Source organism: Cibotium barometz, chromosome 16, assembly GCF_041138505.1.
Source record: "Cibotium barometz isolate CiBa-2024 chromosome 16, ASM4113850v1, whole genome shotgun sequence".
In the NCBI taxonomy this organism is placed as follows: Eukaryota; Viridiplantae; Streptophyta; class Polypodiopsida; order Cyatheales; family Cibotiaceae; genus Cibotium; species Cibotium barometz.
The window spans coordinates 55,402,829-55,416,563 of record NC_141061.1 but is presented as its reverse complement, the minus strand read 5'-3'; the positions used below and the strand labels follow the sequence as shown (position 1 = coordinate 55,416,563).

At 47.4% G+C, this 13,735-nt stretch overlaps 1 protein-coding gene across 6 annotated transcripts in view; it reads right to left on the bottom strand.

Annotated features, from left to right (window-relative positions):
* Positions 1 to 13,735, bottom strand: part of LOC147630758 (serine/threonine protein phosphatase 2A 55 kDa regulatory subunit B beta isoform-like) — a 73,042-nt gene that overhangs the window by 34,405 nt on the left and 24,902 nt on the right. The gene's annotated exons all lie outside the window — the stretch shown is intronic.

Below are 13,735 nucleotides of genomic sequence, written 5' to 3'. Positions count from 1 at the left end.
TTGAAATTCAAGTACAACATATGCCGGAGAATGAAGACGTCAAATCACTCCTAGTGGCCTAGCTAGCACTTCACCTACAGAGAAATGCTCTGTGAAGTCCAACACTAGGGAAAGTAGATGAATATGACAATTTGGCTACACCCACGTATATATATGCACCAATTCTCCTAGTCGGCCAGTAGTATTGTTGTCGGCCAACTGTACCCAACAGCCACATTAGCTGAACATAGTTTCAACCATGAGAGAGTGTGAGTGGAAGGAGAGATGGAGAGAAACTGTAGCTTGATGTAGATCTCCTCGTGTCTGGATCTCCTCCCCAATTTGAGTCACTCCAACCTTGGAGTCGAACTCGTTCCTTCGTTTCACCTCTAGTGGTGTAGAAGAGTCCAAGATCCTTCGTACCCTGCAAATACCGCAAGATCCGCAATCTTGCGTCCCAATGAGACTTCAACAGCATCTGCATAAATGAGCTCAACACCCCCACAAGAAAGTTGAAGTCCAATCTGGTGTTCAACAACCATATCAATGAACCAACCAGCTTTCAGTACAGAGCGGCATCAACCGGCTCACAAGAATCATTCACTGTAAGCTTCGTGTTCAGGTCCATCGGCGACGTGATAGGCTTGCAGTTCTCCATCCCAAAGGCCTCAAGCAACTCATGGACATATGCTGCTAAGACACAAAGAACCCCCTCTGGGTCCGCCAGATCTCCAATCCCAAGAAAAAGTGGAGTAAGCCTAAATCGATCATCTCAAACTCCTTTGACAAGGCAGTCTTCGTCACTACAATGTGCTCCATATGACCGCCGGTGAGAATGAGGTCATCCACATAAAGGATGATCAACATGACCATGCCGCGTTCCCGAAAGAGATATAGGTTGGGATCTACAACCGATCTCTGGAATCCAGTCCGTAGAAAGAAAGAATCAATCTTCTGATTCCAAGCCCTGGGAGCCTGCTTAAGACCATACAAGGCCTTCCGCAACCTGTAAACCATCCCCTTGGATCCTCGAACCTCAAAGCCTGGAGGCTGCTCAACATACACCTCCTCTTGCAGGTCACCATTAAGGAACGCAGATTTAACATCCATCTAAAATACGAGCCATTGCTGAGAAGAAGCAAGGGCAAGAATGGTCCGAATCATGGTCATCCTCGCTGTCGGTGCAAAGGTATCCTCATAGTCGATGCCAGGCCACTAAGCATAACCCTTAGCCACAAGTCTGGCTTTGTGTTTGTCCACCGATCCATCTGACGTATACTTGGTCTTAAAGACCCACTTGACACCAATGACACACCATTTCGACAGCCTCGGTACCAACTCCCAAGTGTTATTCTTCTCAATGGCATCCAGTTCCACCTGCATGGCTTTCCTCCAAGTATCATGTGCTGCAAGGGCTTCCTTAACGGAAGTGGGCTTTGTCCTGCATGATATGAGACATCAAAGCATAGTTTACCTATAAAAACTCCGCTAAATGACTTTTATCACGAACTCTGTGCGATCTTCGAGGTCCATCCTCTGTGGTCCATTCGGAGGGAAGCTCCGTGACACCTAACTCCTGAAGGGTCTACCAACCACCTGGGTACTCCAACAGAACCGAGAACGTGGGGAGTGTCAGGATCTTCAGTGCTTCTCCGCCATCTCAAGCAAATCTGTCATCTCAAGGGTTCACAAGATCTTGTGAAGGGAGGGTGGGTGGAAAAAAAGAAGAAGAGGAGGCTGCAAAAGGTGGCTGTCCAACGATGATGGCCGCCTTCTACCCGATCTCCAAGTCCCGTACAACCCAAAACAATCTCCAATCAACGCACCTAAATCAGCAAACCCTCGACGTTCCACTGTCTCCAAGCTTCAAGGCACCTGGGGCTCTGATACCATGTCACAATGCACAGCGGAAATGAAGACAACTGCTCTAGTGAGCAATACACAGATGCAAGAGAGAGACAAGCTAGTGTAACTCTGCTATATACACCAATAAATCCCGGAATACACAATGGAGAGTGTGGGGGGGCAAGGGGCCATTTTATATGGCCCCAGGCTGCTGGTCGGCTAGCACAAAAGCGGACAGCAGCCCAAATGCCCACGACCAGCAATAAGCCCAGTCGGCCAGCAGAAGGGCAGTCGGCCAGCACATCTGAAGTCAGCCAAGGCTGTACAGCAGGTCGGGTATCAACCAATCAGTCGGCCAACAAAAGATACAGCCAACAGGCAAAAAACAGCCGGCCTTATCTTATGTTCTCTTAATAAGAGGGTGTTCACACACCACTGGACACTAGACTCCTAAATATCCAATAAACCCTCCTTCGGAGTGAAGGAGTGTCATCTAAGAGAGCGACCTTCAATATGATGATTTGTGCTCTAAACTACAATCATGTGATACAAAAGAACATGAAGCACTAAAATTTTATGCTAGCAAAGAACCGGTATTGATTATTCTAGATATATCGAAGCCATTCGTGCTAGAATGTGATGCTTCAGGAGATTGCATTGGAGCAGTCTTGAACCAAGAAGGTCATGCCGTGGCCTATGAGAGTCGAAGACTTCAAGCAGCCGATAAGACCGCACCCACCTACGAGAAAGAATTGATGGTTATCATTCATGCCTTGAAGATTTGGAAGCATTATCTTATGGGTGCTGAGTTTGTTATCAAGACCGATCATCAAAGTCTTAGGTATGTCTCAACCTAAGATATCAGAAAAGCATATAAGATGGGCTAGCTATTTGGCCCAATTTCATTTTCAGATTATGCATACTCATGGGAAAGATAACAAAGTAGCAGATGCTCTATCTCGAAGACCCATGACCCATACAGTTTCCATGGGATATCATTCGGACTTCACTATGATGAAAGATCTTTATGCTATAGATGAAGATTTCAAGGACATTTGGGACAGGTAGCAGAATGGGAACTTGGTGACTTCTTATGTCATCAAGTAAGGGTTTGTTATGATGCAAACCCATTTATGTGTGACCAAGGATTTGAGAACAAAAATAATGGAAGAATGCCATGCCCCACCTTATATGGGACATAGGGGTATCATGACAACAACTCAAGCCTTGGAAAGTTATTACTTTTGGCCTAGCATGAGAAGGGATATTGAGCAATATGTTTGGTTTGTCAGAAGGTCAAGTTTGATCGACAAAAACCCACAGGATTGTTACAACCTTTGCCGATTCCCAACATGCCATGGGAAAGTATTGCCGTGGACTTCATCTTTGGATTGCCAAAGTCAGGATTTGGAAATGATGGAATATGGACTATTATTGACAGGTTCAGTAAGCAAGCCCACTTCATTCCAGTGAAGAAGACCATATGTGCAGATCATATGGCAAGATTGTTTATTCAGCAGATCTTCAAGCATCATGGATTACCCAAATCCATTGTAGGGGATAGAGATCCTCGGACTACCAGTTTCTTTTGGAGAGCACTTTTTGATAACATGGAGATAAACCTGAGTTTTTCTTCGGCTTATCATCCTCAAACAAATGGGCAAAGTGAGATTGCCAACCTCACTATTTTGGATATGCTAAAGTGTTATGCTCTCCAAGCAAAGGATCAATGGAAGAAGTACTTGCCATTGGTTGAGTTTGCCTATAACAACATTGTTCACTCTTTGACAGGCAAAGCTCCTTTTGAGATTATTTATGGCAAACCATTGTTGTGTCAGAATACGCAGCGGAGATGATGACCAGATCTGGGAACACAAGAGCAAAACGCAATGCAGAAAAATAACAGCACAAGAGATAGGGTGGTAGAGGTGTGTAACTCTGCTCTATATACACAAGAAGATCCCGGGAATGATACAAAAATGGCGAGGGGGCTGGGGGGCCATTTTATATGGCCCCCCATCAGCAGTCGGCCTGCTGTAGGGCAGCCGACAGGACACATAAAATCCCCACGACTGAAAATACTCAGTTGGCCAGCGGCGGCAGCAGCGGGAGTCGGCCAGCATCAAGGAAGTCCACGACCCATGCAAATCAGTCGGCCACCTCCAGAGACTCCACAGATGCAGTCGGCCAGGTTCAAGGTCCTCCTGCCACTACAAGACTGCCTCCCATGCCACAGAAAAAATAGGAAAAAATGGGGGAAAAATACGAAGAGTCAGAAAAAATGAGAAAACACCTCATAAGGACGGGCACACCCACAACAAAGGCCTTGGTGTATAAAAATAGATAGGAGATGACTTCTAACACCGCCGCTCAGCTCCTGGCTGTGAAACCAACCACAGGGAGCTGGGGTGCCGCCTGAGCAAATCCTGAGATAGCGACTTCGTGAAGAGGTCCACCGTACTGTCCTCCGTCGAACAGAACTCTAGCAAGATGTCATCAGCAACGATCTGTTCACGAACAAAGTGCCTCTGGATGACCATGGGTTCCTCCAGTGGAAGCCCAAACCTGCAATGCAACCTCTGCATCCTCACCACCTCACGAGCAGCATCACAAGCAGCCCGGTACTCTGCCTCTGTCCTCGACAAGGCAAAAGATGACTGCCTCTTACTGCTCCGTAAAACTGCTCCTGGGCCTGAAGTAGATCTCCTCGTGTCCGGATCTCCTCCCCAAACTGAGTCACTCCAACCGTGGAGTCGGACTCCATCAATCAATCAGCCTCCTGTGTAAAAGAGTCCATGATCCTTCGCATGCGCAATCCTGCCTCCCAAAGAGTCATCTGCAACCATGAGCTCAACTGCCTCACCAAGAAGCTCCCGTCCAATCTGGTGTCCATCAACCAGATCAATGAACCATTCTGCTTCTGAGTCAAAGAGGCATCACACTGCTCACAAGGATCAACACCTGTTACGGTGCAAAAACAAGTCCTAGAAAACTGTTGAAGACCACGCAAGGCCTTCCGAAACCTGTCAACCACCCCCTCTGAATCCGGAACCACAAAGCCTGGAGTATGCACCTCCTTCTGCAAGTAATCAACTGCCACCTGCCTGGCTTTCCGAAAGGTCCCCGTGGAAAGAACATCCTCATCTACAGGAGGTTCTTTTTCCCGAATACTACGAGACATCAGAGCATAAGTTACCTGTTCAGTTTCCTCTGACTGACGAACACAAGAACTACCAACATCAGTACTGGAGAGTTCCTGCAACTGCTGCCATCTACTGGCAAGCTATCCACCATCTGGTCCCGGAAAGCCTGCACCTGCAGCGTATCCACACTTAAGTGGCCATTACCAGACTGCCACTCATCACAAACCTGAGGACCTGGGAGAGAGAGTGCTGAAAGCTTGTAAACTCCATTCTCCACTCCGCCTTCCCAAACTACCTAGCCTGTTGCTTTGTCCCGGAGAGCAACAAAGTGCTCATCAAACTCCACCCGTACGCCAGTCTTGCAAACCTGATGCACTGACAACAGATGAAAATCAAGTGACGGAACATACAACACCTGGGAGGAATGCTTCCCCCCTCTGCCATCGGGAACTATCTCCAACCTGTCCTCACTGTGAACTCGGATAGTGGATGTATCCCTAGTAAAAATGTGACCAGAAAACCTGCAAAGATCCTGTAAACCGGAACGGGAAGGAGTCATGTGCCTGGAAGCACCACTATCTAGAATCCACTCCCGAGTATCCGTTGCGGAAAGTCCTCCAATCTCCTCTCTGCCTGAAGAAAATGAAACATCGGTGTCCACCACCTCCAGGTGCACAAAAGCCGGAGTCTTCATGATTGCTGTTGAGGAATCTTCACCCTTCTCGGTCTTCCGCTTGGGACACTGCCTCCAATAGTGGCCTTTCTCGCCACAATCATTACAGGTCCTCTCTGCCTTTAGTTTATCGCGGTCAGTAACGGACTTCTTCTCAGAAGACTTCTCCGACGAAGCCTTCCCTTTGCCCGGGTTATGGCCTTTCAACCGTTGGAGTTAAGGCCTCCGAACCTCCACCCTGAGGAGGGTTCGTGAATCGTTCCTCCTAGTCCAAGACCATGGGCACAAGCTCCTCCCACATGATGGTGCTGAGCCTGCCACTGGTAATCAAAGACGAGTAAAATGCTGAGTACTGAGAGGGCAAGTGTGACAGCAACGTTATGGCCATGTCCTCTGACGATATCTCCTTCCCAGCCTGAAGAACTTCCTGCTAAAGAGCCTGCAGCTTGTTAATATGCTCCCGCATCGTCAACGACTTTGCAAGGCTCATAACCCGCATCTGTACTTCCAAGGAAATCCTCTTCATGGGCGATACCCTGTTGTAAAGAGAAGCCAAATGCTGCCATATACCTCTAGCCAGCGTCATATGCTTTACATGACTGATTACCTACAGTGTGCAGTTGAGAAAGATAAACGAACGGACCCTGGCGTTGACACGATCCCACATCTTTGCCTGTGCCTCCCGGTCCTTTCGGATCGACGGTAACTCCCCTTCCTCTACTTCCGGCCGTGGAACCCCAACAAAGACGAAATCAGCGAGGTCGTAAGACTCCAGAACAGATTCCATCATAACCTTCCATATGCCGTAGTTGTTCCCGTCCAACTGACGGTCCACCGGGAACGTGGGGAGTGTCGGGATCTTCACATGCCTCTTGGCCATCTCAAACAGATCTGCCATTGCGGGGATGTACTCTGAAAAGGGTAGGTGGGTGGGAACAAAGAAGAACTAACACTTGCAAGTGGCTGTCCAGAACATCAGCCCGCCGTCCTCTTGCTTCTCCTCTTCCCGAACAGTCCACCAATCAGCAACACTACAGTCCCCCTCTTGCTCACACAAATCCCAAAAACTATCTAGAGCCTAGGCTCTGATACCATGTCAGAATACGCAGCGGAGATGATGACCAGATCAGGGAACACGAGAGCAAAACGCAATGCAGAAAAATAACAGCACAAGAGATAGAGTGGTAGAGGCGTGTAACTCTGCTCTATATACACAAGAAGATCCCGGGAATGATACAAAAATGACAAGGGGGCTGGGGGCCATTTTATATGGCCCCCCATCAGCAATCGGCCTGCTGTAGGGCAGCCGACAGGACACATAAAATCCCCACGACTGAAAATATTCAGTCGGCCAGCAGCAACGGGGGTCGGCCAGCATCAGGGAAGTCCACGACCCATGCAAATCAGTCGGCCACCTCCAGAGACTCCACAGATGCAGTCGGCCAGGTTCAAGGTCCTCCTGCCACTACAAGACTGCCTCCCATGCCACAGAAAAAATAGGGAAAATGGGGGGAAAATACGGAGAGTGGGGATAAATGAGAAAACACCTCATAAGGGCGGGCACACCCACAACAAAGGCCCTAGTGTATAAAAATAGACAGGAGATGACTTCTAACATGTTGTTGCCTATTTTGAGGACCAAGGAAACGATCTTCAATGCGGACGAGTTTGTTCGAGATTTGGATATGGCTTTTGCACAGGTTCGGAAGGCTATTGAGACATCTCAAGCCAAGCAAAAGAAAGCTGCAGACAAGCATAGAAGGAAGGTTACTCTTGCAGAAGGGGATTGGGACCTGGGTGTTATTGCGATTTGAAAAAGAAAGACTTAGAAAGTCAAGGGCTAAGGAGCTCAAGGAACCCAAACTTGCCCCCAGATATTATGGACCTTTTCAAGTTGAGCACACTTAGAGTGGAACCCTAGCTAACTCATCCCACATTGGGACTCACAAGGGACCACGTTCCACTCTAGGACTTGCATTTGTTTGTACAAATATATCCACATGGCATGCAAGTGCGGGATGCACGTGACATGAGGGATGTCCGGATACAAGTATTGAGAATGGGAGATTTGCAAAGTATATGTGCATTGGCATCATGCATGGTTGCATGTGAATGTAGAAGATTTGCTAGATGTTTGCTATGTTCTTGATTGACTGATGGTGGACGAGGGACTCCTATCGGCTGCACCAAGCTGGCCGAGTGTTGGTCGGCCAGTTCACTAAGTCACTCCAAGGCCTATAAAAAGGCACAAGTGCTCATCGTCTAGACTATTCAGTCCTCCATGGGCTGGATCATAGATTAGGCTTCAAAACTAGGGTTTATACCTTTTCAAGGAGGTAGCATATGGCTGCAAGAGCAGTTGTACCTTTTTGTACATTATGAATATACCGAATACTCTTCTCTGTCTTCTCTATCTTCTGATTGCGTTTTGCATCAGCATGTTCCCAGATGGTGTTTAGGGCGAAAGAAGATTCCCAGAGCTTTCGCATGTAACATTGGTATCAAAGCATCAGGCTCAGCAAGGCTGGTGTTTCACAAAGCCCAAGGGAATGGCAGTCCTATGAGTCAGGTGCCACTTGGGGTACACTAGGAAAGGCTTTCAGGCAACGGTTCCAGGGGAGGATGATCCTCCAAGGGGTGGAGTGAGAGTGCCATACTCATTTCTCAGGAAAGAAAACGAGCGACAGTGTTCAAGGAGAGGGCATGAACGGAATGGGGACTGGATGGAACATATGCATAGATCTTCATCAGAGTTAAGAGTGGATTTGGAGACCGGGCCGAGTGTTCAGTGAAAAGGTTGCCAAAGAGGAAAGGATGATAGGGGGATTCAGGGACTCGAGAATGGGATGATGAGAGTCATCCAAGAACACAGATTGGAATCCCATCATCAAGTTTAGCAGAGGGGGATGTCATGTGCAAGACATGCACTGGCATATCTCAGAGCTAGTCTTGAAGAGGCAATAAGATAAAGAACCAGATAGGAGCAGATTTTGGAGCATGAGTTGCTAGAGTGACTGATGGTGGACAAGGGACTCCTGTCGGCTGTCGGCTGCAAGGACAACAATCAGCTGCTGCAGCAAGACTTTGGCTTTTGTCCAGGAGCTGGCCAACTACAGGTCGTCCAGTTCACTAAGTCAATCCAAGGCCTATAAAAAGGCACAAGTGCTCATCGTTTAGACTATTCAGTCCTCCATGGGCTAGGGTTTATACCTTTTCAAGGAGGCAACCTATGGCTGCAAAAACAGTTGTACCTTTTTGTACATTATGAGTATACTGAATACTTAGCTATCTCTGCATCAGCATGTTCCCAGATGGTGTTTAGGGCTGAAAGAAGACTCCTAGAGCTTCCGCATGTAACAGTTGATAGTGGTCGTGTTTTGCAGGACAAGAAATAATACCAAAAACTCTTTGGTGATAGAATGTGCAATGGAAGAAGGGAAAGTGGAAACACAGGAGAGAGAGTGAGAGAGAAAGAAAGAAAGAAAGATTTTATTAACGTCTTCCAAAAGACCGAACTCGGCCTATGAGACAAATCGGAGTACCTGTATGGGGTATCCTCTCTCATCCCAACAAAATGAAAAAGTACTGAACAAAAAAGCTGAATCTGGGTGTGCAGGGGATGGAGCTCTACTACTAGGAGAGAGATGGAGAGGAAACACAGGTGAGAACCTACACTCTCAATATCATCACCAAAAGGAATACATGTCCCGAGCAAGAGGGGAGAACCTCGTATGTGAGGGACTGCAGCTAGACAAGCTAGGCAAGCCAGGCAAGCAATGAAATATGAGGGAGGCATGCCGGCTATATATACACCTACATTAAGGCAGCTGACTGGAGCAAAAGTACCTCCACGATTGGGAAAAATACCTAGGACCATAAATGGGAACTTTTTTTACGATGATTGATTCATAAAAAATATGATAAACTATATACCTGTAACATATATATTTTGGAAAGAATAGACATTTTTACAAAGAGGACATGCACAAGGATGATAACAAGGAAATAACTTCAGTTTACATGCTAAGCACTGTTGTAATTACCTATGAGTGATGAAGACACTTTTAAGGACTTAACTTCAATTTACATGCTAAGCAGCACTGCTGTAATTGCCTATGAGTGAAGCTAATAAAACCCTGACCTTTAGTATGATTATTAAAAGGGTAAATTGAATAGATCCCCCTTAATTAGACAACTAAAGCTGATAAAACCCTGACCTTTAGTATGATTATTAAAAGGGTAAATTGAATAGATCCCCCTTAATTAGATTGAATGATTACTTCAACTAAAGTATTAATCAATGTAATCGTCATTAGCTTTAGTAAAACTAAATTGGGACTAGTGCACAAGTAAAGCTAGAAAATTGAATATAAATATGGGTAAAATATATGTGAGGGGTGACCAGCCCCTCTGACTAACATGGTCAGCCCTAGAGGCTAAAATAGGACACCAAATAGGAAGCCAGCAAGTAGGGGATGATGTCTAATACACCCTCTCACTGGATGCTGAGCAAACTCCAAGAAGTCAGAGACGCCGTCCTTGATCAAAGATGAAAGACTGCAGAAACAGGTACCAAGAAAGCTCCACAAGCAATCTCCTCACCAACTCAGCTACAAAAGCAGCAGAACAAGCTGCCATGTACACCGCTCCTCTGGAAGAAAACAACCATATAGGCTGCGACGTGCTGCTTCAAATAATGGTTCCAAACCCAAGTGTAAGAACACTCCTCGAAGTTGAATGTCGTGTATCCTGCCTAGAGAAGGTATAAAAAACCTCATAACCAACGAAGATCAGATCTTGTATATAATCAATCCTGGCAGTTGTCCTCAACTATGGCATGCATATGATCATGGTACTAGCCCCATCTAGTGCTCTTGTGCATCTGGTCTTTCCTCATATATGTGGTGCCTTCTGCTCCTTTGGAAACATCTTTGTGCCTTTCTTTGACCGATGTCCTTGATGGTACATGTTCACATAGCCTGTAATAGGGGTTAGATAATAAATGCATACTCACCTTCTGCAAAAACTAGACACAAGCTAGTCAATAAACAAGTATGCATCATTCGCATCTACTGGGTATTTGAGTGCAGTCGGGCAGTAGAAGGGCAGCCGACAGCATGCTGAAGTCACCCGACCAGCATTTACTCCAATCGGCTAGCATGCATACACGTGTGAAGTCGGCCTGCTCCAGTCGACCAACAGCCAGTAGTTGGCCAGCATCTCGACCTTCCTGCCAGCAGAAGGCAGTCTCCCACACCATGAAAAAATGGAGAAAAATGGGAAAAAAATACGAGTAGTGAGGAAAAATGAGAAAACACCTATACAGGGCGAGCACACCCACAACAGAGGCCCTGGTGTCTGATAAAGACAGGAGATGACTTCTAACACCCCCTCTCACCTCATAGCTGTGAAATCAACCCTAGGGAGCTGGAGTGCCGCCGCCTGAGCATGGAAGACCGGGTTCCGAGCAATAGCTATACAACTCTGGTTATCACACTGGATGACTGTGTGCTCCTTCTGTGGAAACCCAATCTCGCCTAGCAGCCTCCCCAGCCACACAACCTCGCAAGCAGCACCACAAGCATCCCGGTACTCTGCCTCTGTCGAAGATAGGGCAATAGTTGGCTGCCTCTTACTGCTCCAAGAAACTGCTCCTGAGCCGAGGGTAAAACTGTAACCTGAAGTAGATCTCCTCGTGTCTTGATCTCCTCCCCAATCTAAGTCACTCCAACCTCTCCTGTGTAAAAGAGTCCTAGATCCTTCATACTCTGCCATAGTCACAAGGGACGGTGACGGGACGGGAGACGGCCATAAGTAGGGAACGGGGACAGGGGAGGGAACGGCACTCAAAAAATACTTTTTATTTTTATTTTTCTACTCTACACTTATTCTACTTTGGAAGTACATCAAAATGAGCACAAATTTACACTAAAATGGTAAGCTTTTGAGTCATATTAATAATTAAGTAGATACAAAATGAGTCATAACTCAAGAGTCAGGAGTCAGGACTAAGCCTTAAGGAGGCAGAATACATGGACGGACTCAAATGAGTCAATGACAAAAAAGTGCTGAAGACTAGAGGCTAGAGGCTAGAGCTAAGTAGTAAGGCCCATGAATCATGATCCATGAATGATCATCCACGTGAAGTGCTCGCCTCATGGTCATGGGTAGCTTGTGCCAAAGAAGCATCAAGCTCATCCTCAGTCTCATCCTCACTGGCATGCTGCTCCTGCACCTCATCCTCTTGTTGCTCTTCTTGTTGACTCATCTCCCAAGGAATCTGCCTTCTTGGTCACGCTCTTGCAAAGCATTCGCAAGTTCGCGCTAACGAAGACAAGGTCATTGGCACACTCTACCCCGAGTCGGTTCCTCTTCCTAGAGGCAATGTGGCTGTAGGTACTCCAAAGTTGCTCCAAGCAAGAGGAGCTGACGGCCTGACTAAGTATGCAGATGGCAAGCTGCTACAGCTCCGGTCCATCTGAACCAAAGTCCTCCCACCATAGAGCAGCACCAACTTTGGAGCGGTCAACCTGTGCATCATGACAACCATAGGAGCCATGAAATGACCTGTACATCGAAAGCTGGTCCCTGATCTTGCGCCTAACCGATGCATCAGGCACAAGACGATCCAAGATGATCCTCGCGCTCACCTCCCGGTCGCTCTCCTGCTTGTTGCCTTGGAATTCTGGGTCCACCACATAAGCTGCTGCATGCAATGGAGAGTAGTAGGAATTCCACCTTCCTAGACACAAGGCATGGATCTCCTCGTATCTGTCTTCGTCAGGCACGAAGTCTTTCAACTTCTCTATCATGCGATCCATGGCCTCGTAGACCTTGCCTATGCATGGTTGCATAGCGTCTACAATCCTCAATAGGTGGACTATGGGCCTCACCATAGCATCTGTGGCCTTCACACGCTCCCACCAAGAGGCGTCATCCGCCCGTAGCCTACACTCTTGGCCAGTGTTTGTATGGGACTCTTGTATGGCGACAAACTCGTCGCTAAGGAAAAGCCCCCTCAAAGCACCACTACAATCCTTCAACCGGCCCAACATGAGAAAGTTGTAGGCAAACTGGGTGTCGGAATATTTGAGGAGAGAGAGACAGTACCTCTTGTTGAACTCATGCCGAAGTCTTTGGTGGTTGAGGACAAAGGAGACCATGGTGTTGGCCTCCTCAATGAGCGGGCTGATCCATGGTAATGCCCCGATGTCCTTGAGGAGGTTGTTTAGGCAATGAGCCATACAAAAGGACACCGTGACATGTCCATACATACCTTGGAGAATAGCTCCCACCGCCCTATTGGAAGGCTCCCCATCCGCAACAAAGCCCACTACATGCTCGGGGCCAACGATCTCCATGGTGGTAGCCCACTCCGCCGCAAGCACATCCGCGCTCTTCCCAGTGCCGGATGCATCATGAGATGAGATGAAGTACATCTCTCCGCGGGAATATGCAACCATGCCGTGAATACTCCTCTTGCGGGTGTCACTCCATCCATCCACAATGAGGGAGACTCCGTTCCTCTCCCATTGCCGCTTTGTGTTGTCAACCGCTTGCTCTACAATGCGCTTCTCCTTCTCGAGCAAGGCAGTGCGCAAGCTCTCGGATGAGGGGGGCGTATAGGTTGAGCCATACTCCCCAATCTTCTTAACCATGACCTTGAAGTATTCCGACCTATTCAAGAAAGTAATTTACTAATGAGAAGGGGACTAGGATGATGAAAACATGAATGATGAATTGGCAATGATCGATTGCACTTACCTAGCCGCTTGAAAGGCAATGTGGTCGTGGAAGAAGAAGCGGGCCACCGCCATATCCACCTCCTCCTTCAACTTGGGGTTCCAATTCTCCCCAAGTGTAGATTGTCGTCGTGGGCCACGTAATGGTTGAGAGGCCGTGGAGATGGAGGGTGCCGGCGTCGTGGATGGAGTAACATTCCGACTTGATGGTGAAGGTGATGGTGTGCATGATCCCGATCCACCACATGACTCCATTGTTCATGGGAGTGATATTGAGCTTGTCGTATGGTCGCATTGTGCTGTAAGGTAGCCATGATGTTTAAGAATCTTGGTGATATAAATGCCTACAGCAG